The 25,473-nt window shown below is 39.1% G+C and overlaps 1 protein-coding gene across 3 annotated transcripts in view; it reads left to right on the forward strand.

The window, feature by feature from the left end:
* WASF3 (WASP family member 3) overlaps positions 1–25,473 on the forward strand; it is a 140,943-nt gene that overhangs the window by 36,797 nt on the left and 78,673 nt on the right. For all 3 annotated transcript variants that reach the window (XM_055317458.1, XM_055317457.1, XM_055317459.1), the window contains exon 2: positions 22,383–22,465. The gene's annotated coding sequence lies outside the window, so the exon portion shown is untranslated. The remainder of the gene's footprint in view (positions 1–22,382; positions 22,466–25,473) is intronic.

Raw genomic sequence — 25,473 nt, forward strand, 5'->3', positions numbered from 1 at the left:
GCTCCTACAGATGTCATCCATAAAAGTAGATTTTAAGCTAGAAATGTCCCCTAAAAATTGACTCACAGAAAGTAATCTGATGAGATTTAAGTGCTGTGCAGATCTACATGAGGTCATTGGGCGAGGTCACCAAGGGAGAGGTCCAGATAAACACATCTAAAATCTGATAAACTTGAATTTCTCTAGTTTCTCCTATATAAAAAGTAGGAATAAAATGGCATTCATTCTTTCAGCAACTAGTTATTGAATACCTACTATGTACCATGTACTGTTCTGTGCACTGGGGATAAATCAGTGAACTAAATATTAAAAAAATCCCTGCCCTACCCTCAGAGCTGACATTTTAGGCAGTAAAGGAGCTAATTTAGTCAATTACACACAGGCGCAGAGCTTACCAGACAATGATAGGTACTGTGGAGAAAAAAAAAATCATTAAATAGTAATTTTATGTGAGGTGGGGTTAGAGAAGAGTGTTCCAATAGAGATTTGAAGGAGGTGTGAGAGGAGTTGGGTGGGTGGGGAGAAACATTCCAGGAGAGGTCATAGCCAGTGCAAAGGTCTTAGGGCCTGGCAGAAGCCTGGTGTGCAGGGAGAAATGGGAGGAGGCCAGAGCAGGGAGGCCACCTGAAGTAGAATGAGAGAGGGGGACAGAGCGGTAAAGAGAGGGAAGGAGGCAGGTCCTGTAGCTCTTCCAGGTCGTCATGAGATCTTTTGCCTTTCATCGGAGTGAGATGAACAGCCATTAAAGGGCTTTGAGTGGAGGAGAGACTGGATCCGACTTCTCTTTTGGTAGAATTGCTCTAGCTTGACATAATGGAGAACAGGAACAAAGGGTAGTGGCAGGAGACCAACCAGGTGGAGTCATCAGGTGAGAGCTGGGGTGGGGGTGGGAGACCTGGGTTAGGGTGGAAGCAGTCGAGGTGGGAGGAGGGAGGAGCTGTCCGCCTCGGATATATTTAGAAGGCAGAACCACCCAGTAGGATTTCCTGATGGATGCGGTCTGAGGTATGTGTGAGGGAGAGGGTTTGACCTGAGCATCTGCGAAGGTGGAGGTGCCATCAGCTGAGATGGGGCAGACTGCAGGTGGTAGCCAGGGTTCATTCCTGGGCACGTTAAATTTGAACGCCTATTAGATGTCCATGTGAAGATGTAGAGGTCACTTGTGCGTCTGCTGTTTTGAATCAGGGGAGTGGTCTCGGCTGGGCATGTAAATTTGGAGTGTCAGTGTGCATTTGGCATTAAGATCGTGAGCCTGGGTGAGACCAGGAAGAGAAGTGTGGTCAGCGGAGAGCAAAGGTCCAGGGCGTATGCTCTGGTTCTTCAGGTTGGGGAAGCTTTAGGAGCAGTTGGGTGTTGATGCCTGTAGTTCTTGGTTATTCTTTGACATACTGCTTCTCTGCCTGGTTCACTGTTAGTTTTATTCCCAGTGAACTCAGCTGTTGTTTCAGAATGGATGTCTGGCTGGAGGACATATATTAGATAGTAGTTCTCAGTGACCTAGGAGGACAGAGGAAGCTGTTTTACTGTTTTGCTTTCCACATTAGACTGATTCTAGATTGTTCTGGATTTTGCTTGATCTCTGTACTGGTAAGCTTTGCTATATTATGGCTTTAACAGAGTTTATGATGTCAGTGAACCTCTGCAAAGTGCTTTATTTAGTCTCCAATGAGATAATATCTCATTCTGACAGTTGACTTTTTAAAAAGCGAGTAGTTAGTATTAATTTAAATCACATTTGCTGGGGTGCCTGGGTGGCTCAGTCAATTGAGCATCTGCCTTCTGCTCTGGTCATGATTCTAGGGTTCTAGGATCCAACCCCACATGGGGTTCCTTGCTCATTGGGGAGCCTGCTTCTCCTTCTCCCTGCATCTCCCCCTGCTTGTATTCTCTCTCTCTGTCAAATTCATAAAATATTTTTTAAAAATAATAAATCACATTTACTTTTCAGGAAATGTTTCAGAATACTAGGAATATTTTTGTGTTTTTTGGGGGGTGGGGTATGAATCTCAGCAGTTTCTTCATGGCATATAGAACTTTTACTTTATAATGCTTTCTCATCTGCCTCTGTCTCTGAGTCTCTCTCTCTCTGTGTGTGTGTCTCTCATGAGTAAATAAATAAAATCTTTAAAAAATCATGCTTTCTCGTTTCTCTCTCTCATACAAAAACATTCTTATCAATAATCCACTGAAGGGTAATTTGATGAGGATAAATGTTGAGCTGTGTGTGTGTGAGATTTAGATACAGAGAAATTATTTTGAAGGGTGTTTCTGTAATATGTTGTACAACTGTGAGTATTTTCAGTGCTCTTCTTCAGTTTAGTCTTATCACAAATTGATTAAACAGGATGCCTGGTGGCCCAGCGGTTGAGCGTCTACGTTTGGCTCAGGATGTGATCCCGGAGTCCCAGGATCAAGTCCCACCCACATCAGGCTCCCTGCATGGAGCCTGCTTTCTGCCTCTGCCTGTGTCTCTGCCTCTCTCTCTCTCTGTGTCTCTAATGAATGAATGAATGGATGAGTGAATGAATAAATAAAATCTAAAAAAAAAATTGATTAAACAGCCTGCTGCTTGCATGATGGGAAGCAGTCCTTAAGTTTCAGTAGCATTTTCAGTCCTATTTCTAGGGCCCCTGTGATTTTAAGTGAGTTCGGGTCTCCATGCCATGTGATAGTGGTTTAGTGAGTAAATGAACTTGGGTGAACGTGTGTGTCTCTGGGGGCGGAGGGTTGTACTCTAACGAAGATGGAAAATGGAAAACATACTTTCATAGCTTGTAGATGGAGGGCTTACATGTGAGATTTCTTACATTGGGCGTTCAGAGGCATTCATTTAGGACCAGGGCAGTTCAGCAAAAGCACAGGCTTCCTTACCCATGTTGCTTTCCTGTAGTTCCTGAGTTTCCTGGTTCGAGAGTAGGAAAGTGAGAGTTTTTATGGAAATTCTGCCTCCTGAGGATGAAGGAGAAACCATTGAGGGCCTGCACACTTCCTGTTCACAAATACACCTTCATTTTTCTAGACCATTTACTTATTACTGAGCCACCTGAAATGTGCTTTGTTTTAAATTTTTATTTTACATTACTTTTAGTATTAATCTTGAGGCTTATTTATTTTAAGTCAGTTTCAGATATTTCTATATAATTAATTGATCATTTTCTCTTATTATATCACTTGTCACATTTGTCTTTTTAGCACTTATTTCATTTGAGATTCCCTTGCAGGGTTTATTTATCTACCCTTTCTGAATCACTTTCCAGTAGAATCCTAGCTTCACAAAAACAAGAAATTGTCTTTTTTTTTTTAAAAAGATTTTATTTATTTATTCATGAGAGACACACAGAGAGAGAGAGATGCAGAGAGAGAAGCAGGCTCCATGCAGGGAGCCTGACGTGGGACTCAATCCCAGGTCTCCAGGATCACACCTTGGGCTGCAGGTGGCGTTATACTGCTACGCCACTGGGGCTGCCCGAAATTGTCTGTCTTTTACTGTATTTTGTCCCCAGTACCAATGTAGTGGTACATAATAGGTATTCGGGAAATAGTCTTGTATCAATAAATACTGTAGACACTGCTCTGTATGCTTTTTTATTCAATAAGAATTTTTATCCCATAATTAAAAAGTTTTCTGAAATGCTACCCAGGTAATTTATTTTATAGATGTAGCATAATTTGCTTTAAATTAATTCTTTTGTTTGGCATATTTAATTTTTTATCTGCTTTATTATTGGAAGTAACATCAAAGGGAGAACATCTTTATATGTAGATAGACCTTTGACCACATTTGTGTTTATTCTTTTAAGATACATTACTGAAAGAATTATTAGTTGAAATAATTTAAGTCTGAACATGTACTGACAACAGAAGTATAACAATTTGCACCCTCACTGGCATTTTAAAAGAGCCCCTTCCTTCTAAGATTTGGTCTCTACTGCCATTTCCTTCTCATTTTGTCTTCATTCCCTTTGGCAATCCCATCTATTGCTGCTTTTACAAGCCAGTGCTGGTGATTTGTGGCCTCTTACCCCAGGCTCTAACTCTGTATGTACTAGATACTGGACATCCCCCTGTACCTCAAGTTCACATTCCCCAACACTGTAATGATCATCTTTCCATCAAAATCTGTTTCTTACTGCCTGACCCTCTTGGGATCAACGAAAGTAACATCTTTTCGGCACCCAGGTTGGAGATGTGGTCATGATTCTCAAGCCTTCCCTTTCCTCTTTATTCTTAACCAGTTGGTACATGCCTCTCTATTTCCATGCTTTTTGCTCCTACTTTAGTTTAAGCTTATTATCACCTCTTTCCTGGACTATTAGATTATTACTCTAAACTCCTATGTCCTTCTCTAATGCATCATACTTACTACCAAAGCTGTCTTCCTGAAAGACCCATCTTCTATTGCTGTCCTAATTAAATTCCTTTAGACTCTCCCAGTTGCTTACAGAGTGAAGTTTGGACTTCAGCAGAGACTGTGCTCTGCTTGTCCTTCCTGCAAGCCACTCTTCATCATTTCCTGTAATGAGGGGTTTTTCTCCTCCTATTATTCTCCAGGTGTGTTGAACCCTTCTAGTTCCACATTAGTGTCTTAACTCTTCTGCCCCTCAGTGGCTGGGCTTTGCCTGGAATACTGTCCCTCACTTAACATTCATGTGTCAGTTCAGCTCCAAGAAGGCTTTCTTACTGTTTTGTAGCGACAGCTTCTTTTTCTGTACAGCTACAGGTGGTATTTAAGCACTTTATTGACAAAATAATCAATGTCATTTTTAAGTAATGTTCATTTTTAAGTTTATAAGCTAGGCTGTTTGATGAACATTACTTGTCCTTGATTCCATGGCAGTGACCACAGAAACTATCGTAGAAAAAATATTTAACAAATATTTGTTGAATTAATGTAAATCTCATTAGAAACATACTTTGAGTTGATGTCTTTTTAGTGTTTTTCTTTCCTTTCTGCTTCTGTCTGGTCTGGTTAGTCTCAATTTCCATTCAGTCTGAAACACTTTAGTATCTTCTGTAGTATGGATCTGATAAGCTTGAGTTTATTGGAAAATGTCTTTAATTCACTTTTTATTTTTAAATAATTGTAGTCTCACAGGAAATTTAAAAAATTTACAGTCTTGTATACTCTCTACCTAGCTTTCCCAAATGGGGACATCTGGTATAACTGGTACTACAATAATCAAAACCACGTAATTGATATTAGTATATTACTGTTAACTAGGCTATAGACTTAATTCACTATTCACTATATTTTCAATTGCGTTGTGTGTGTGTGTGTAGTTCTGCAGATTAACCACTGCCACAATCAAGGTGTGGTACTTGATGGGAAGGTAACTTGGTGCAGCCACTATGGAAAACAGTTTGGAGACTGCTCAAAATATTGAAAAGAGAACTACCATATGATACAGCAATTCTGCTTCTGGGTATTTATGGGAAGAAAACAAACACTAATTCAAAAGGATACATGCATCCCTGTGTACATTGCAGCATCATTTACAATGTTTCTAGGGTCTATTGTACATATTGTAAAAGGATGCAAACAAAAAAAAGGAGCAACCTAAGTGTCTTATCAGTAAGTGAATGGTTGATGAAGAGTGTTCCCTATACATAAGGTATTATTATTACTCAGCCATTTGCAACAACATGGATGGACCTGGATGGTATTATGCTAAGTGAAATGTGACAGGATGACAAATACCTTGTGATTTCACTTGTATGTGGAATCAGAAAATTAACAGAAACAAATAGACTCATAAATGCGGAGAACAAATTAGTGGTTGCCAGAAGGGGAGGGGTGGGGGAATTAAGAGGTACAGACTTCCATTTATAAAATAAGTGAGTCACAGAAATGAAAAGTACAGCATGGGAAATATTGTCAGTGATATTGTAATAACTTTGTATGGTGACAGGAGTAACTATACTTACCCTGGTGATCATTTCATAATGTATGTAAATGTTGAATCACTGTGTTATACACCTGAAACTAATATAACACCATATGTCAGCAATATCTCAATTAAAAAGGTTTCACCAAACCCAAGGTAATAAAATTAATCAAAACTGACTATATGGGTATGGCAGTTTCTCTTGAGAAGACTTGATAAACAAATCTATCTTCCCTGAAAATCATGTTCTGCAGCTGTGATCGAAGATGATAATAAGTAAAGTGAATCATCATGTTCAGGGTGTCTGAGTAATAACATTTTGCAAGATGGGCTCCACTTTAATTTACAGAAATAGTTTTGAGTAAAGTCAAGTGAATTTAAAATTTTAGAAAATGAGTTAAAAATAAACTGCATGAGTGAACAGATTCCCAGTTCAAGAAGTGCTAACAACTGAACGTGACCTCGTTTTTCCTAATTCACTATATGATCCATAAATCTTTGGGGAAGTTAGAATAGTAGTGTTAATATTTGTTATATTCCTAAAGATCTACTACAGTACATATGTCCACCCAATAAAAAATGAGCCGAAATATACTCAGAATGTGCTTCTAGGAGCATGTTTGTGAGCATTTATTGTGTGTGTAATTAATGTCTTACATCATCATAAAATTTTATTACAAAAACAAATGCAATCCAAAATGCCCTTACAGTCCTCAGATTGTTGCATATATCAATAATTCTTCCTTTGTATTGCTGAGTAGTAAACCATTGTATGGATGCAGGATTTGTTCAGCCATCTACCCAATAACATTTGAGCTGTTTCTCATATTTTTGTATCATGAATAAAGCTGCTAAATTTTAATTTTTCTGGAGTAAATACCCATTAGTATGATTACTGAGTCCACTGGCAAATGCATATTTAGTTTTGTAAGAACTTTCCAAACTATTTTCCAGGGTAGTGGTATCATTTTACAGCCCTACCAACAGTGTATGAGTGATCTAGTTTATCTGGATCCTCATCAGAACTATTTTTTATAATTTAACTGTTCCAATATATGGATTATGATATCTCATTGTGGTTTTAATTTGCATTTCCCTAGTAGCTAATGATGTTGACCAATGATGTTGGCTTTTAGTGTTAATAATGATTGCCATCTCTGTCTCCTCTTTGATGAAATGTTTATGATGAGAGATGCCTCAGTGGCTCAGCAGTTGAGCATCTGCCTTTGGCTCAGGGCGTGATCCTGGATTCCCAGGATCAAGTCCCACATAGGGCTCCCTGCATGGAGCCTGCTTCTTCCTCTGCCTATGTCTCTGCCTGTCTCTCTCTGTTTCTCATGAATAAATAAAATCTTAAAAAAAAAAAGATAAAACAAATAAAAAAAAAAAGAAATGTTTATGATGAAATGTTTCTCATACTTGGATTGTTTGCTTTTTTTTTAACTGCTGAGTTTTATGACTCTTAATATATTCTAGATAGGAAGCCCTTGTTGCATATTCATTTTCCAGATATTTTCTTTATGTAGCTTGTTTTCATTCTCTTACCAGAGTCAAGAGTTTTAATTTTTGATGCTTTTGTTTTTGAAAGTATTTTTGCTGGATAAATCATTCTGTGTGACCATTTGTTCCCCTTCCCCTTTGTCAGCATTCTAAAAATGTCACTCCCTTGCATTCTGATTTTCATTATTTTTGATAAAGTGTACCTTTCTTACATGTCTTATTGCTGTTCCCTATATTCAGTATGGCTTTTTTTCCTGTGGTGGCTTTGGATATTTTCTGTTTATCTTTGGTTTTCAGCAGTTTGGCTGTGATGTGCCTAAGTGTGGTTTTCTTTGTATTTATCCTCCTTGGAATTAAGTGAACTTCTTGGTTCTGTGGGTTGATGTCCTTCATCACAATAGAAAGTTCTCACATGTTGTTTTTGCAGATATTTCTTTGTCCCATTGTCTGTCTCTCCTCACCTTCCAGAATTCCCAATTACACTTGTAGACAAGCCATTTGATATTGTGACACGGATCTTGGGAGGTTTTATTGCTTGTTTTTAAAAAATTACTGTTTTTTTTCTCTTCAGATTTTCAGAACTTTCCACTGTTCCAAGTTTACTGTTAAGCTCATCGTAGTAGTTCTTTTGGAAGTTGTAATTTTCATTTCTAGCTTTTCTATTTAGTTGTTTAGTTTCTGGTTTGCTTTGCTGAAATCCTCCCCTGTTCATGTTCCTCTGCTCATCTTTCCCACAAGATTCTTTAGTATGTTTAATATAGTTATATCTACTGATTGCAATGTTATGGTCATATATGGTTTACCTCTGTTGACTATTTTTTCCTCTTTTTTTATGAATCATGTTCTCCTCTTGTTCCATAATTTTTTATTTTGCACTGGTCATTCTGTGTAATAAACAGTAAAGACTGATGAATATCTACCTCCTAGGGAAGGGCTTGTCCCTTTTTTGATCCTACTGCTAATGTGAGGAAATGAGCAAGAGTTAGATTTAGTATGCCATTACCTTCAAATGTTTTTTTTTTTTTTTTTTTTTTTTTTTTTTTTTTACCTTCAAATGTTTTGAGAATGGAATCAGGACTTTGTTTTCAGCAGAGCTTCAGAATGAGTCCAGTAAGACCCTGGAGATCTCTATGTTTTAGAACTAGGCTGCTAACTTTCTGAACAGTGAATGGCTCTCTCTTAGTATTATAGTTTGACTGCTAGTTTTGGGTACACTAATGAGTTTTCTTTCTTTCCAGTCTGGCTTTCTTCTCCTCGGGAGATCTCTTTTTTGCCCTGCTGTTTTTTAACTATTTATTTATTTATTTATTTATTTATTTATTATTTATTTATTTGGAGATGGGGGCAGAGAGAGAGAGAGAGTGTTAGGGGGGAAGGGGCAATGGAGTGACATGAGACTGGTTAACAGTAGAAAATCAAATTAAGTAGTGTACATAAGGGGAATCCAGACAGACTAGAAATTTCAAAGACCGTGAGGCCACCTGAAGCTTCTATGAGTTGAGAGGGGGAGGGCCTGAGGATGCCGAGGGGAGGGAGGCCATTAGCAGGAAGGTGAGAAGAGATGTCTGGAAAAACAATGTTGCCCTATGATGCAGATCAGTTTCTTAGGTAAAGGGGAGTCTCTGAATGACTCTCTTCCTGGTACCAGCTCTCCCTTCCAAAGTAAATTTAGGCAGTTGAGGAGGAGGCAGAGCTTTTCCTGCATCTGCTAGGTTTTGATCACTTTTAACTCAAAATAACTTTCATGCCAAAGTGGCCCATCATGGGGCAGCTCTGGGCCCCTGTAATACCTCCTATGAACACCACTGCTGACCTGTTGTCCTAAGGAAGAAATCATGTCTTACATATGTTAACTATGAGTAAAACTTAATTTCCTTTCTTTCTCTCTATTCAGTCATTTTGTGTCTCCAGTCCCCCTGCCCATTGGTGCCTTACACTTTGTGAATCATTGCCCTAGAGAGCTAGAGGCAGTTATATATTTTGGGAGCAGCTTCTCCTTTCAATTCTCAGAGCTATCATTGCCTTCAGCTGAGGCAACTCTCCTGTTGCTCCTGTTAAAGTAGCTCTTTCCCCGTGTGCCCCCCCCCCCCCACCACAGGCACCATCTAGAGCCCAGCAGGACCCTTCAGGAAGGATGCTTCCTCCCTTAAGTCCTGGGGTGAGCCATCTCTGTGTAACGTGATAGAATGGAACTTACCATTATCCCACAGGATTCAGTTCATTTAGACAAAGGAGGCAAAATATTCCAAAGTCATCGTCTACTATAAATGGACTGGCAGTTCAGCCTTGCCTTTGCCACTTCGAAGCTTATGGTAGTGTTCAGTTTTACCTACGCTCGGAAAGATACTCATTTGTTAATTGAGGTTTATAGTACCTGCCTCTACCCTCCTCTTCGAGCCCAAAGGATTAAGTGATGTACTGAATGCAGAAGTCCACGGTAGACTTCACAGAGCTTGAGTAACAGCTTACAGAGGAGTGCTGTAGAGAGAGATTGTGAAATTTCTCTTTGATAGTGGAGTGTACAATAAGGTGAGTGGAAAGGAAATTTGATAGCTTTCCATTTCCTGAGTTTTCTTTGCAGTGACATTTTTAATTTCAGAAGACAGGAGGTGGTTAGTGGTTACAAAGCCTAGTCTCTGGAGGCAGAGACTTTTTAGGTTAGAATCTCAACTCCATTACGTATTGTGTGACCTTGAGGCAATCTCTTCTCTGTTTCCTGGTTTCCTCATCTGTAAAATGGGGATCCTTCTCACGGGGTTGTTATGAGGATCAGATGAAATACAGAAAGCATGTAAAGCACTTGAGCAGTGTTCCTGGCTGGGCCTTGAAAGGCTCAGGAAATGTCAGCTGGTATGCTTCTCTTTTTTTCCTTTCCGAATGTCCTTGTGTGATATGATCCTGGTTAACATTTCAACCCAGCAGAGAATTCGTAATACAAATCTTGACTAAAAAGGTATTTCCAATAAGAAATCTCAGTGTTTACCGGAGCTGAGGTTTTCTTTGTTTTATTGGGTAAGTTAGTGTCGGAGGCCAGATGTTTTCAGCGCCTTCTTGCATGAATTTAATTTCTTTGTGTTCAAGTCATCAGCAAAAGAGGAGCAGGAGCTCCCGCTCCATATAACTTATGACCTCGGAGAAGAAGCAGGACCATCAGCACCACCCCGCTAGCGAATCTTGTCAAGTTTCTCCTCTACAACTCTCTTTCCACCTTCCCACTCTTCCTTTACTTGTTGTAGGCAGGTGCTATGTAGTGGTGGCAGTTTTCTTGGTGGCAGGGTAGAAACTATCAATATGCAGGTCTTTTAGGTTGAAAATTCTTTTTTTTTTAAGATTTTATTTATTAAATCATGAGACACAGAGAGAGGCAGAGGCACAGGCAGAGGGAGAAGCAGGCTCCCTGTGTATCCAATGCTGGACTTGATCCCTGGACCCCAGGATCACTCCCTGAGCCACAGGCAGAAGCTCAACTGCTGAGCCACCCGGGTGTCCCATAGGTTGAAAATGCTTGAGGTTGTATGTTATGTAGTAAGGGAGGGCCATGATATATTGAAGTTGCATGATTTTGTTAGTTTAGTTAAAACATCTTTCTAGTATTTTTAGGTTCGGTAACTCATTAACTTGCCTTCAGTGGATTTTAAATATTGCTGGCCGCTTTGTTAGGAAGATTTAAGGGCCATTTATTTTAAGCATTGAGGTTGATAAAAAATAGTGTTTAATCTTACAGTGTTTGTAACACATGAAAATTCATACCATTATACATCTTTGGTATGTGGTTTATATAGTATTTATTTTAGTAAATTTCCATGGAATTTCATTTTTCTTTGTAGTTGTAAAGGGAGAAGATAAAATTGGGTATGAAACTTGTTGGAGTGCATTTTGATTTCACGTCTGCTGACAATCCCTGAATAGATTGTTGCAACTTTAATTCTCTTAGTTTATACGTGGAATCAGTCACTTAATCATGACCCCTGTGCCAAAAGGTTCTTTAGACTTGAGGTCTGTCTTTGGGAGAGTGGGCTTTTCTCGATTTGGAGAGAAAAATGATGTCAACTATTCGGGATTATGGTGGGTGGTGGAGAGAACAGAACAGAATCTGGATCTTGGCAACTTCATGCTTTCAGGGTTGACAGATTCAGCTAGCATTTCAGGCAAAATTCAAACTTAACTGAAGACTATAAAAGTAAAGGAGCTTTTGTTAAGTAAGATAAACACTGGGATTTCAAATACCAAAATACCTGCAGTTTGGAATATCCACATTCCATGCCCTTTCTTACAGTGGGTAAATTGGCCATCGTCTTTATTTGCAGAAATCAAACAAGAACTGAATGGGGCACGTCCTGTACATTGGCGCTGCCCACAAGCATCTGCGTTGTCATTTGCAGACAGGTAGGTGTTAACTACAGTAACTTGAGGAGAATGAGAAAGGGGCATGTCGTTTGCATTTCCAAATGCCATTGTATTTCCATTTCGCCTTTGCCATAGTGCCCCAAGTAACACTGCCCGATGGTGGCAGGGGTGCTTCTGCCTCCTTGTTTGATGACAAGTATGTGACAAGTGCACAAGTATGAATTTAGCTTTCTGTAGTAGAGGGTTAGCAGCGACCGTTAATTACACATCTGCCTCCTTGCTGTGTTCTTTGAAAAAATGGCTCATCTTCCTCTTATGTTTACACTCTTAAGTTGGGGGGGAAGGGCACTGTTGGCCTTTTACAGATGGGGAGACTGAGGCCCAGATGGTATTAACTTCCCCAGAGTCCACAGCTTCCAGTGGTAAATCCAGGCATGGAGTTCCAGTCTCCGGTGCTCACATCTCTGTTCTCTCCCTTTTATCCTGCAGCCCCTGGTCCTCAGAAAATGTTTTCTCCAAATCATATTGGATGCCACTAATTAAATGGTCACTACTAATTAATAGCAAACAGAACTTAACGCTAGAAATGTTTTCAGTGGCAATAAGTTACTTTCTGGATGTCTGAAATTTTATATTCATTTTTGGGTAGTGATGGTTCTTTTCCTTTGTGTTTGTCTTCTGTCACAAGCTGTGGTATTCTTGTAGTCAGGTGGTGAGCCATTCAGCTCCCTGACTACTTTAGATAGAGTGGACATTAGGGTTTGACTAGAGGCTCAAGGGGATTGAGTATAGATGTGCCATAAAATGTGTGCTGTATTTGTTAGTCTTCTTTAAACACAGGCTCCCCTGTGGATAGAAGTTTATGGACCTTTTTTTTTTAAGATTTTATTTATTTATTCATGAGAAACACAGAGAAAGAGGCAGAGACATAGGCAGAGGGAGAAGCAGGCTCCATGCAGGGAGCCCGATGCAGGACTCAATCCCAGTTCCACGGCATCATGACTTGAGCCAAAGGCGTCCCTGGACCTGTTTGTTATATTGGCTGGTACTATAATTATCCTCAAGGGGGTAAACAAGTAACTGAAGGTACTTGTTGAATAGCACATGAAATCCCTAGGTTAGGTTTAGTATTACATAGCTAGCTTTGAAATAGGTTTTGTTTTTAGAATATGTAAAAATTGTCATGGTAATGGAAAAAAAAAGAGGCCTCTGCAATGCAGTGCTTACATCTGCTGCTTCCATCCGATAATGCGCAGATTTCCTAAGTACTTCTGTGCATTTATGTAATAATTCTTTGTCCAAATTTAAGATTCAGCATAATTAATGAAACTGAATGGTGGGATGCCTGGGTGGCTCAGCGGTTGAGCATCTGCCTTTGGCTCAGGGCATGATCCTAGAGCCCTGGGATAGAGTCCCACATCAGGCTCCCTGCATGGAGCCTGCTTCTCCCTCTGCCTCTTTCTCTCTCCCTCTCTCATGAATAAATAAATAAAATCTTAAAAAAAATAATCTGAATGGTATTCCTGATTTGGTTTTGATATTTGGTTTCCAGCAGGATGTTGTTTGATGACTGTATGGTTTTTTAGCCTACATTGTCCTAATATCTCATGTGAGCCTGAAGAGGAAGGTTATAGGGTCATGGGGAGCTAAGAGCAACTGCCACTGGTACCTGTGTTCCATTTGTTTTGCTCTTGAAATAGCAATGGAAATGCAGAACTTCAGGTATTAGCTAAAGATAAAAAATAAGACACTATCCTTCTCTCAACCACTCCTAGCAGGCCCCACAGATCGCTGTGTAGGGGCCTGGGTGGTATCTGTGGTATCATGGGACTGTGGTTGATGTGGGGATAGGTGAGAAAGTCAGAGTCAGCAGACCCAAAGTGGGGCTGGAAGTTCAAGGTTTGAGTTTGGCATGAAGGGAAAGCAAGTGAGTATTGGGATCAAGACAGGTCACATCAAGCCAATAAAGACACAGGTAACAAGTGAATCAGGTTCACAGGTGCTCACAACCAAAATGTGGCCAGGCACCAGAGACAATTATAGATACAGGAGAGCAGAAGAGACTCAAGCCAGTTGAAGAGTAAAGCAGCTTTAATCATTGTTAAGAAAACTTCTTTTTAATTTATGTGTTAGGGTGGTTGTGGAGATTAAAGGAGATGCTTTATGCGAAAGCCCTTTGTAAGTGGCATGATGGTTCAAATTCCATTGGCAGTGGAGAGCCTATGGGATAGCGGGTTTGTTTTATTTTTTTTTTATTTTTATTTTTTTAGCGGGTTTGTTTTAATTCATTTATCATGTGGAAATAAGATAGTACTTTTTAATCAGTGGTATTTCATGAAGGTCGTGATTCAGTGGAAATGGAAAGGGTCAAGGAACTGTTTTTAAGCAAGGTTAGTATATGTCTGAGATTTCACTTACAAACTTACAAATGCATAATTAGTATTAGAAAATTAATGTTTAGTGTATATTGGAAGTGTCTTACATTTTTGGTTAATAAAAAGAGGAAATCTATTTCAAGAATAAGTTACTGAGCTGTGAAAAAAATAGAAGTCCATTTAGTAGGAAAATTACATGATGCTTCTCATTCTACAATCTGAAATAGACTATTTTTAGCATCTCTTTGAATCAGTGATGAATTCCAATTACAGGATTCAGTAATTAAAGCAGAGAAAAATATTAGCATCATTTAGGCAAGAAAATCTTTCACTTGAATTGGATCTCTTTCAACTTTTAAGTTGTTGTGTTCAGAGGCCTTCCCAGAATCATTGGTTTGTCATCTTTATGGGGTCACAAGCAACAGGAGAAGTACCAGAACATCAGCCAAGGACACAGTGTTCCACTTTCAAGAAAGGGAGTTTAAAAAATTCTGGGATTCTGGGATGTCTAAATGGGCAAGTGTGTTGTATCTCTGTTGTCTGCAGAATTCTGGAACAAATCTTCAGGGTCCCCTGGGCTTCGTCCTGCTTTCCCATCCTTCCTGTTGGCAGCTCACTCCCCCACCAGGACCGCTGTCCCTCTGTCTTCTGCATCTGTCCTGCCTGCAGCTTTCTTTCCTCGACTCTCAGGCTGCCTATGAGGGTCATGAAAGAAAGTGCTCGACAGAGCCAATTGGTATCACTCCACATTTGTATTTAATGGTTGTAGATTGTTCCATAATGTTGCTAAACAGCATTTAAAAAACTTTTTCATAGTCAGCAATCTTGCCTCAAGCTGGAAGCCTTATTTTATCTTGAGCAAGTTATTATTTATCTTTTTATGCCCCTTGCACAAAAGCTCATTAACTGGCTGAATTGAAACGAGTGTTCTGTTGACCCAAATTCTCCTGCTCTTTGCTTGGGTGAAGCCCAGCACTTAAAAGTGGTAAGCCATTGGGCCAGGATAAGGTCGCTGGACACAAGGCGAATTCAACTTTCCAGGTTGAAGTAGGTCATGAAGAAGCATTGTGATTTTATTTTTTTTTAATCTCAGCATTCAGGAAAAATAATTTCTTTGGCAGATGTTTTTTGAGTGTGAGCTGTGTGCCAAATACTGAGTTACGTACTAGGAATTTACTTGTTTATTTATTCATGACAGAGAGAGAACGAGAGTGAGAGCGAGAGCGAGAGCCAGAGAGAGAGAAAGAGAGAGAATGAGAGGCAGAGACATAGGCAGAGGGAGAAGCAGGCTCCCTGTAGGGAGCCCAATGCAGGACTAGATCCCAGAACCCTGGAATCATGCCCTGAGCCACTGAGCCACCCAGGTGCCCCGGCGGTACTAGGGATTTAATAAGGTAAATGAAAAAAAATTTTTCACAGTGAAGAGCGGTTAGGGGTCAGAAGTGTTCAGGCTCACGGGTGGCTGCCCAGGGCCCAGCCTCTGCCATGAATAGTAAAAACAGCAAATAAACAAAAAACTGTAATATTTGCAGTAGGCAGAAGTCTCATACAACTAGATCCATTTTTTCTTTGAAAACAGATTCCATTTACTATAAATTTTGAACATTTCAGCCTCTAAATTTTTTGATCTCTTAGCAGCTCAGTGCATTCTGTTGTGATAATAACTAGGCACATTTAGGGATAGAACTAAATCTGAACTTCGATCATCTTGGTTTTAGGTTCCCTCTGTGCTCATGTATTCACTCAATATTTGTTTTCTTTTGGACCAAACATTGCTCAAGAGATTGCTGTGAATGTGATTTTGTGTAAAGCCCTGAGGGTATAAAGATGTGGGTGACACTCCCAACCCTGGTGGACAGCCCTGGTGGGTGTGACAGTGTGATGGGGAACAGATTGTAATGGTGGTGGTGGTGAAGCAAGTAGTAATAGCAATGATAGGTACTCTTTGTTGCTTATCATGTGCAAGGCCTGGATTGTCCTGCAGATTAGCATATATAACTCCCACAGTCTCATTTTCGTAGTTCAGGAGATTTAGGCTTAAGTAACCTGCTTGGAGTCTTGGACTGTGTAAGTAAGTGGGGGAAGTTGGTTGGAGCTCAATTCTGGCCTGGGAGTCCACTGCACTATGGCATTTGGTATTGCCCCTTTGCTTGGTAGACATGGAGAAGGGGAAGGGGGATGCTCCTGGGAGGCTGAACAGTGCTTTACAGTGGAAGTGATTCTGAGTCACTAGGAAGGCCCATAAGCAGGGAGGCAGGGGTAGAGAAATGCAGGAGTGGGGACTCAGGGCATGAGTGCAGCTTGGGAGAGGAGGCCACCCTGTAGCCTGGGGGTCCTATCGCAGAGTGGTGGGGCCAGAATGGAGATTTCCTAATAAGCAGGAGTGGGCCTAGTGTGGTGGTAGCACCCAGGAGAGAGAACCAAGAACAAACTGGCAGGCTGGCTTCATTAGTGGGAAGTGTATGCTGCTTCCCTCAGGCAACATCTGGTATACGTTGTTCTGAGCACTGCACCTCCTGAAGGACCGGCCAGAGAGCACCTGGGAAAGGCAGGGCATTTAACTCTGCCTTTAGACACTTGGATGTTTGCAGAGCTGAGAGGGTGGTGGATTCTGCTTGCTTTCAATGGGCAAAGCAGAGCATTGTTTTGCAGTTAGAAAGATGTAGGCTCTTACTGAATATAAAGAAAGCCTCATCTCAAATAGTGTTTCTTAATGAGTGGGATTCCCCACTCATGGTTTCTCTCTCCTGAGGAGTGTTAGGCAGGTGGGTGGGTACAGGGAGAGGGTGGGGTGGACCTCTGGACTCCTCCTAATGCTTGCCCCTGAGTTTCCTGTAGCTTCCCTGAAGTCTGGCATGCAGATTCAGTTTTCATTTCAGGAGCAAGCTCTGGATGTGCTGCTCATGATCCTGACTTCCTCCTGGTGTCCTAATACTTAAGTACTGATACAGCATTTATCTTTTTATTGACTTTGTATAATCTGCGCATCTCAGAGGATCATAACCAGTCTCTTGGTGTCACTTTGAGTCCCATGCGGATTTAAGTCTTTTCCTGTTTATTGCAGCTCGTGCTAGCTTTCTCTTCTCTCAAAACTCTGACCACTTAGCACTTTTGAACTTGCGGTGTGGTGTCTTTTCCTATGAAGCCTTGCCTTTGTCTGACTCATGGTTGTATTTCTGATGCATAGTAGGATAGTAAGTGTTTGAATGGATTCATGAGTGGTTGACATGACCCAGATCTTTATCTGAGCTGTTTGATTCTTTGAGCATTATTAGCCTAGAGTGTGGACCAGCTGTGGATCTCTGCAAAAGTCATGTTATGTCAGGAATTGATTATTCATTCCTCATATTTTACCTGGTAGTTACACTGTTGATTAAGTTAAGGGGAAGAAAATACTGTTTTTATGACCGTTGTATTTAGGTCTGGGATAAGGACTTTTTAATGAACAGATCACTCAAAACTGGGAGAATTTTTCACTTGGACTCATAATTAATGTGGTTTTATTAATTATTAAATACATGAAAGTGGACCTGGTTGACAGTGAGATATACATAGGTGACCAGTAAATATCAGCTAGCTGCAATTCTGTTTTACTCATAGCACTATCCCTTCTGAGACTGTTTCCTATTCTTTGTGTTTATTTACTCTTCCTCACCAGATAAGATAAAGCTTTCTGGAGGCCAAGACCTTATTACTTAGAGTTTTTGTTTTACCTTCTACAAAACAACTCACTCATACATTGAATTGTGGGACTAGCTAAGTGTGTCCCTAACTGGCTCTAAATTCAAAGACGGAGGACTGTTCCAGCACTGGAAGTTAGAGTATAGGTAGGTATCCAACCTGAGAGAGGCCAAGGAGGGGAAACACAAGGCTGCTCTCTTTTACTGTGTCGTCAGATGTACCAGTCTAGCTGAAAACGTGCATATTAGACATTCTTATGAGATTGGTTTCTCTGCAGGTAACAGAGACTACTGGTTCTAAAGTGCCTAACAGTCTTGAAAATAGAACTTCACACGTGAATAGTTAAGAACACTGATGATGCAGTCTCCTGGGGAGGGAGGACCCCTTAGAACTTGAGTTTGGTTAACAAGGTAGCCCTGGAAAAACCAGCCGGGAGACAGCTCCCTGGAACATGTGTGGGTGTTGTACACAGGGCAGCTTCTCAATTCTGGAAAACTGGAATTCGAAAGCTTGAGAGGCATGGTGAGGACCAAAAGTAAAGAAATCCTAGTACAATCAGATTAAGATAATATTGGCGAGATTAACAGTAAGTTGTTTGGACACAACCTGTTCTCAGGTGACATGTTTTCCTGTTGTGGGGTTATTTATCTTATATTGACTTGGATGTTGTGGATAACTAAGATAAAAGGGCATATTACTAGGGTCAACTTCATTATCACTGAACTTTTAAAATGCTCTGTAGAACAAAATTAGGTATTTCATGAGATAAGTCATTTCTTTTACCAGAGTGTAGAGGAATGTAAATTGAACATCAGCTGAACTGCTTAGGAGCTGAATGGTCTGTAATATATTTGTAATGACCTGAGCTCATCATAAGGCTGTTTAGTCCTCTCCTCCTCCATTCTTCCTATTTTTAGAAAAAGACATTTTCCTAGGTAGTTATTTAACCTGGCTTGATTATCCTTGGTGTGTGATTATTGCCTTGCAATAATTTCACGATAACCGTTTTTCTTTTTTGTTTTGTTTTTTTTTCTGTTTTTGTTTTTACTCTGAATAGCATAAGGAATTTTAATTTAGCAGTATTTTAAGAATTAAACTGATGTCTGGACACAGCATGAGTACATTTTGATGCTACCATACTGAAAGCAGTGTTGGATACCTGAAGGAGCAGGGATAGGTACTCTTTGAATGGGATCTTAAAGGGAGGAGTCAGTTTGTTATCTGTTCATTGGCTTGTTCATTCACCTGTTCAACAAATACTCGCATGTTCATATACCTTTCTCTTGGTATTCCTTTTCCCAGATATGGTACTAACCCAACTCAGTATCTCAAGCCTGAATTGTTAAGAGTTGCACTGTTTAGTACAGTAGCTGCTAGCTATGTGTTGCTATTTAAATGAACATTCATTAAAATGGAATAAAATTAATTTAGTTTCTCAGCCACAGTTGCCACATTTCAAGTGCCAAATGTGGCTGGAGGCTGCCATATTGGATGGTTTCATCTTCAGAACACAACCGTCATTGCTGGATAGTGCTGCATAAGTGGTCCTTGACTCTACTTCCCAAGAGACATCCTAGCATCCCATCCACCTATCACCCAACACTTCTACTGTCAAGTTTGTTCCCTTTTTTTTTTTTTTTGTTTTTTTATTTTTTTTTATTTATGATAGTCACAGAGAGAGAGAGAGAGAGGCAGAGACACAGGCAGAGGGAGAAGCAGGCTCCATGCACCGGGAGCCCGATGTGGGATTTGATCCCGGGTCTCCAGGATCCGCCCTGGGCCAAAGGCAGACGCCAAACTGCTGTGCCACCCAGGGATCCCAAGTTTGTTCCCTTTAAAAAAATTCTTCCCATCTTATTTAATGTCATCATCTGTCATCTGGATTAGGGCACCTGTGTTACCAGGGCTGTGATATCTTTTCTACCACTCCCTCCCTTCCACTGTTTTGATATCATGTATACACCTTTATCACATTGGATGCAGATTCCTTGTTTGTACAGTTTTCCTGTGGTGGACTAAGAGGTTGTTGGGGGGGGGGTTGCGGGATTGGACTTTGGTCTTCTAGGGTGGGGACACATTACCACAAGAAATAAGTGTTTATTGAGCAGCTAGAGAGCTGAATGGTTGTGGGGAGGAGGCTGTACTAGGCTGCATTCTGAAGGCTGGGCACAATTGGTGTGCACAGAAGTGAGAAGAGGGCCTTCATGCTGGGGGAGCATCATGGATGCAGACTCATTGGTAGGAAATTAACAGGGCAACTGTGCTCCTAGACCACAGCCACGGAGAAGCATTTTCAGTACCATCCAGAGCTTAACCATGGGACATAAATAGAATTTGAATTCTGGTGTTGCATATAAATGTGTTTCCCTAACACCTAAATAGAGGTGCTGGGTTTCACACTTAATAACCTTAAACTGTAGCTTCAAAGATAAGCTCTCCCCCTATAATACTAAGCAACATGCTCACAAAGTCTAGTTGATTCTTCAAGACGTTTATGGTTTCCTGATTTTAGTGAGACATGGTAGCAGCAGAGCAGGAAAGAAAAATGCATGTGTACATATCCAAAAAGGAAGCTGTTTAATGCAGCAGTTCAGAAAAGTGACTGCAGACAGACAGACCTATCCTGACCCTGTTTTCTTCCAAGCTTTGTCATCCTGGGCATATCATACCCTCTGGTCCTTGGTTTTCTCATTTTTTGTTGGAGATAGATATTACCTGCATTGTGAAGATTAAGTTAAAATGTATGTGACATGTGAGCACTGTGCCTAATCCTGAGTAAACCATTCACCAAGTGATAGCTAATAACAATAGAACATAGCATTTCAGGCAAATGGGAAAACTTGTTGTATTTCCCAAAGGAAGAATTAACGCATGATTGCTAAACACAAATGGTCATCCAGAAAACACACACTTTGGACCCTTTCCCTCACAATTAGCTAGATAGAGCCATATCTGAAGGGAAATGTATAGTGCTGGTTACTTTCAGAATCATGAAAATAAGGTGATCTGGGAGAGGTAAAATTGGGCCTGGATAATCAAAAACCCAGGGCTTATTCTCTCTGTTTGGAAATAAAGTGATCACTAATGCAAATTACTTAGGAAGAACTCACTTTTTCTCTGCATAATCAAGAGAATGCTGTACAGCTGCTCCTAAGGAAAGAGAAGAAAATTATATGCTGCTTTTAATTTTAAATAAGCAAACTAGTGGGACATGTATAAGTTAGAGGATCATTGAATGATCTATTTTCCCCCCTACTTTCAAAATGGTAGTGACATTCTAAACTGCATAGGTTCTCATCCACAGGCCTACATGTAATTCATCCATATCCAGAGAATCCTCTTTAGTAGACTCAAAGTTGTTTTCCCATTCAGAAATTGCATATTGCTCTTCTCCTGTGCCCACATGGCCTTTGCCTGGCCTCCTCCTCCCTACTCTTTGTTCCCCGAGAAGCTGTTTGATATATCCCACTCCTCTACCTCACTCTTGCCTTCTTGCAGCTACCTTAATGTATTATAATTATTAGAATATATTGATCACCATCACAAGACTTTTAGTTCTCTGATGAACAGGCATTTTCTTATTCATTTCTATGTCTGCATTGTTTAAGGGGGAACTTACTCCTATAGGATGCTTGGTGAAGTTCTGCTGAATGAATGAATGATAGTCACCAAATTTTCTTCTGCATGTTCTTCCTAAGTAAACCATAACTCTGTTTGGGTAGGAAACTATCATACTTTCTGTTACCACCTAGCTCCAGCACAATGATAAATAGTATCAGATTGCTCTATAATCTTGCTATTATGAGTATCAGTTATCCTGGAAACACTTTCTAGGATCATTCAGCAAGTATTAATTACTGTTTTATCCACATACATTATATTAAAGTATTTATAAAGTGATCAAGATTTTTATTGAATTCAAATATATTTTTAAAAAGATATATTTGTTTACTTTAGAGAAGGAAGGCATGTAGGGTAGAGTGAAAGAGAAAGAGTCTCTTAAAGAGGCTCTGCATAGAGCACATGACCCTGAGATCATGACCTGAGTGGAGACCATGAGTCCATGTTCAGCCAGCTGTGCCACCAGTATTTAAATTCAGAGGAGCCTGAATTTAAACACAATTTACTACAATTGTATTTAAATACCCGAAATACAGTTAATTTGTATTAATTAGTATAGAATGCTCTTGTCTGATAGAGTTCTTGTGTGAATCGTCATTGTTCGCTTCATTGTGGGCAGTAGCAAAACCTTAAATGTATATTGTTGAATCTATGAACTGAGCAGTTCAGTTGGATATACCTGTAATATACTTGGCTTTTTGTTTTTCTGCCCTTTAGCTATTTACTATAATTTCTTAAAGTTAATTTCGGAGCTTATTACAGGATAAGGAGTTGGAATTATACAGGAATTCACATTCCTTATTAGTTCCTTGCTTAAACTAATTTAAAAAAAAACTAGTTCTGGGACTAGAACTCCCTTGATGAAATTGTTGAAATGTGAAATTTGAATTTAAGACTTTCTTGAAAAAAAAAAAAAGACTTGAATGCATTTTACTTACTGTTATTTAACTTTTTTTTTTTTTTTTTTTTTTAGTTTTAGTGTTGATTGCTATTCTATTGATATCTGAGCCAAAGTGGTGATGCTACCTGAGGGAAATTTCTGCAATCCGTAATACGGTAAGAATGTGTGCCTCTTACCCATAAAGCCATTTAATTTCTGTAACATTATAGCTTAAAATTTTAATTTGAAATAGAATACTGTGAAATATTCTAATATTTTGAAATATTACATATTAATATATTTTAACATATAAATATTAACAGCCGATAATATTTTAGAGCTTCAGATCCTAATCAACATTTCAAGAATTTGAACAAGAAAAAATATGACTTGCTATATTCATTTCATAGTAATATTTGTGTGAAAAGCAAATATGGCTATATAGTTTATGACTTATTAAACTGGGGTCTCATTTTCCTCCCTACATATTTTGCCCATTTATTTTTAATTTCCTGGGGTTTAACCAGTTCTTTATTATCTAATTCTTGTTACTAATGAATGGATATGAGCAGTCAAGATGATAAAACTTAAATCTAGTAAGATTTTACTACATCTTACTCAGAACTGAGGTGGTGTTGATTCCAACAGTGACTAAAATTAGGTCTTGAATTTTTTAGAGATTTAAATTATCTATACTGCTCTATCTTCAAGGGATAATTCAAGAGTAATGAGACATGGCCAACCACGAAGGCAAGTTATTCCTTTGAGCTTCATTTTCCTTGTACAAAATGTCTATCATTTGTTTTATAGAATTGTAAATATCAGATGATCTATGGGAAATTGTCCTTTTCTCCCCCCCCCCCCCTTTTTGGGAAGTATAGAGGGAAAATAACAAAATTTTCGATTTTTGAGGTGTGCTTTAGAGAGAACATATTGCTCTTAATATCCTTTACAGAAAAGGATGCTGTAAGACTGGATCTTTAATTCTGTCTCACCTTGACTGGGCATATCATTTCATTAATTTACTATCAGAAAATTGAATTTGATTTCCATGCTTTACAGGTAATTTTTCAGGAATACATCTGTGTGTGTGTGTTTTTTTTTTTTTTAAAGATTTTATTTATTTGTGAGAAACACACACAGAGAAAGAGAGAGGGGGGCAGGCAGAGACCCAGGCAGAGGGAGAAGCAGGCTTCATGCAGGGAGCCCGATGTGGGACTCGATCCCCCAGGATCACGCCCTGGGTGGCTGAAGGCAGGTGCTAAACTGCTGAGCCACCCAGGGATCCCCATACATCTGTTTTTGGATTAAGCTAGAAATCAGTATCAGATTATCTGTGAGATCTCCAGATGTTTTGAAATTAAGTATCACATTCTAAAAATCCTTTTAGAAGGAATGGACAATGTACCTTTCTCTTTATTCAGGAAATTGAATTTGTAGTTAAAAGCCCTCCTTCCCAAAAAAGGTCTAAACCTAAATGGACTCATTGGTGAATTCTACCAACTAACAAAGAAAGAAATAAAACCAATTATATTCAGAATCTTCAGAAAATGGAAGAGTACACTAATTTATGAGGCAGTTATTCTGATATAAAAATGCAAAGATATTTCTCAACAAAATACTAGCAACTTGAATAAAGTTTATATAAAAAGTATAATATGTCATGCTAACGTGCCATTTATTCCAGAAATGCAGGATTGGTTCTTCATTTGAAAATCAGTCATATAATTCACATTAGCAAGCTACACAGAATTCTTCAAACCTGTATTATCATCTCAATAGGCATAGAAAGAGCATTTAACAATATTTGTCATTTATTCACTCAGAAAAGAAGGAGCTTTCTCAACTTGTTAAGTGGTATCTATGAAAGATCTACAGCTAATAATTTTAATTACTGGTGAAAGACGTAGTGTTTTTGCCTACCATTGGAAATAAGAAAGGATGGTCACTCAGTGTTCTTACTCTGACTTGTCCTAGTCAGTGCAGTAAAGCAAAAAAAAAAAAAAGAAAAAGAAAAAAGAAAAAAAGAAATAAAAGGCATATAGATACAGAAAGAAGAAAAATTTAAGTCCCATGGCAAGGGACCTGAGAAATGAGCTTTTAGTCTTCTAGTCTCTGTGATATAGGGAAGGGGACAGAGGAGGTGGGAATAAATGTTGAATGCTGGTAGACAGTATCTATTACATTTTGGTGTCTGTGGTTATGATCTGAAAATCATAAGAGCAAGACCACATTTATATGCGTGATTTTAAGTTCCTGTTTTCTGTAAAGTTAAGTCAGCATAATCTGTTGGTAGAGTCTTAGTTCAGCATTTCTTCTTTCTGCTAATATAACCAGAAAGCTTTGTGCATGCAGTACTTAAAAGTTATGCATTGGTTTTAAACTTCATTAAATAGCTCTTGTGTTTTGATTTAAAGAAAAAGGCTATTTGAAGCAATGGTAAGATGTCTTCTTAAATTCTAAGAGGACATACAAAACTATTTGTGAAATCTATTATAACTTTCTTTGGAAGAGTTAAAATTATTTCGTATGCTTGTCTATATCTCAGAATACATTGACATATTTTGTATAATAATGTAAGCCACATATGATGCCCTTTGATTTCTGCTAAGTAATTTCCATGTACATATTTTTATGATGTTTGGAAGGTAAGAATTGAGGAAACCCTGAGTCCTTGTCCCAGTTGCCTGGGATAGTTGTAAAGCAAGACGGTGTGTCTCTGGATGGTGTTACTGGAATCACTTCTAAGTCTCTTGCAATCAAATAGTTTCTCAGCCTTAGTGGAATGCTTACAAATGTCAACAAATTTATAGTTTAATAGTTGTGTGCATTTCCATTATATTTTGCTTTTTTTTTTTTTTCATTTTAATTGCAGTTGACCCTTGAACAGTGCAGCAGGTAGGGGCACTGACTCCCACACAGTCAAATCCACTTACAGTTTTTTTTTTTTTTTACTTACAACTTTTGACTCCTCCAGAACTTAACTACTGATAGCCTTGACTAGAAGCCTTACCAATAATATAAAGTCAGTTAACATATATTTTGTATATTGTGTGTAATACATACTGTATTCTTAGAATAAAGTAAGTTAGGGAAGAGAAAATATTGCTAAGAAAATCATAAAGAAGAGAAAATACATTTACAGTACTGTATTAATAAAAAACAATCCGCTTATAAGTGGACC

This window comes from Nyctereutes procyonoides, unplaced genomic scaffold (genome assembly GCF_905146905.1).
Source record: "Nyctereutes procyonoides isolate TBG_1078 unplaced genomic scaffold, NYPRO_anot_genome, whole genome shotgun sequence".
Lineage (NCBI taxonomy): Eukaryota > Metazoa > Chordata > Mammalia > Carnivora > Canidae > Nyctereutes > Nyctereutes procyonoides.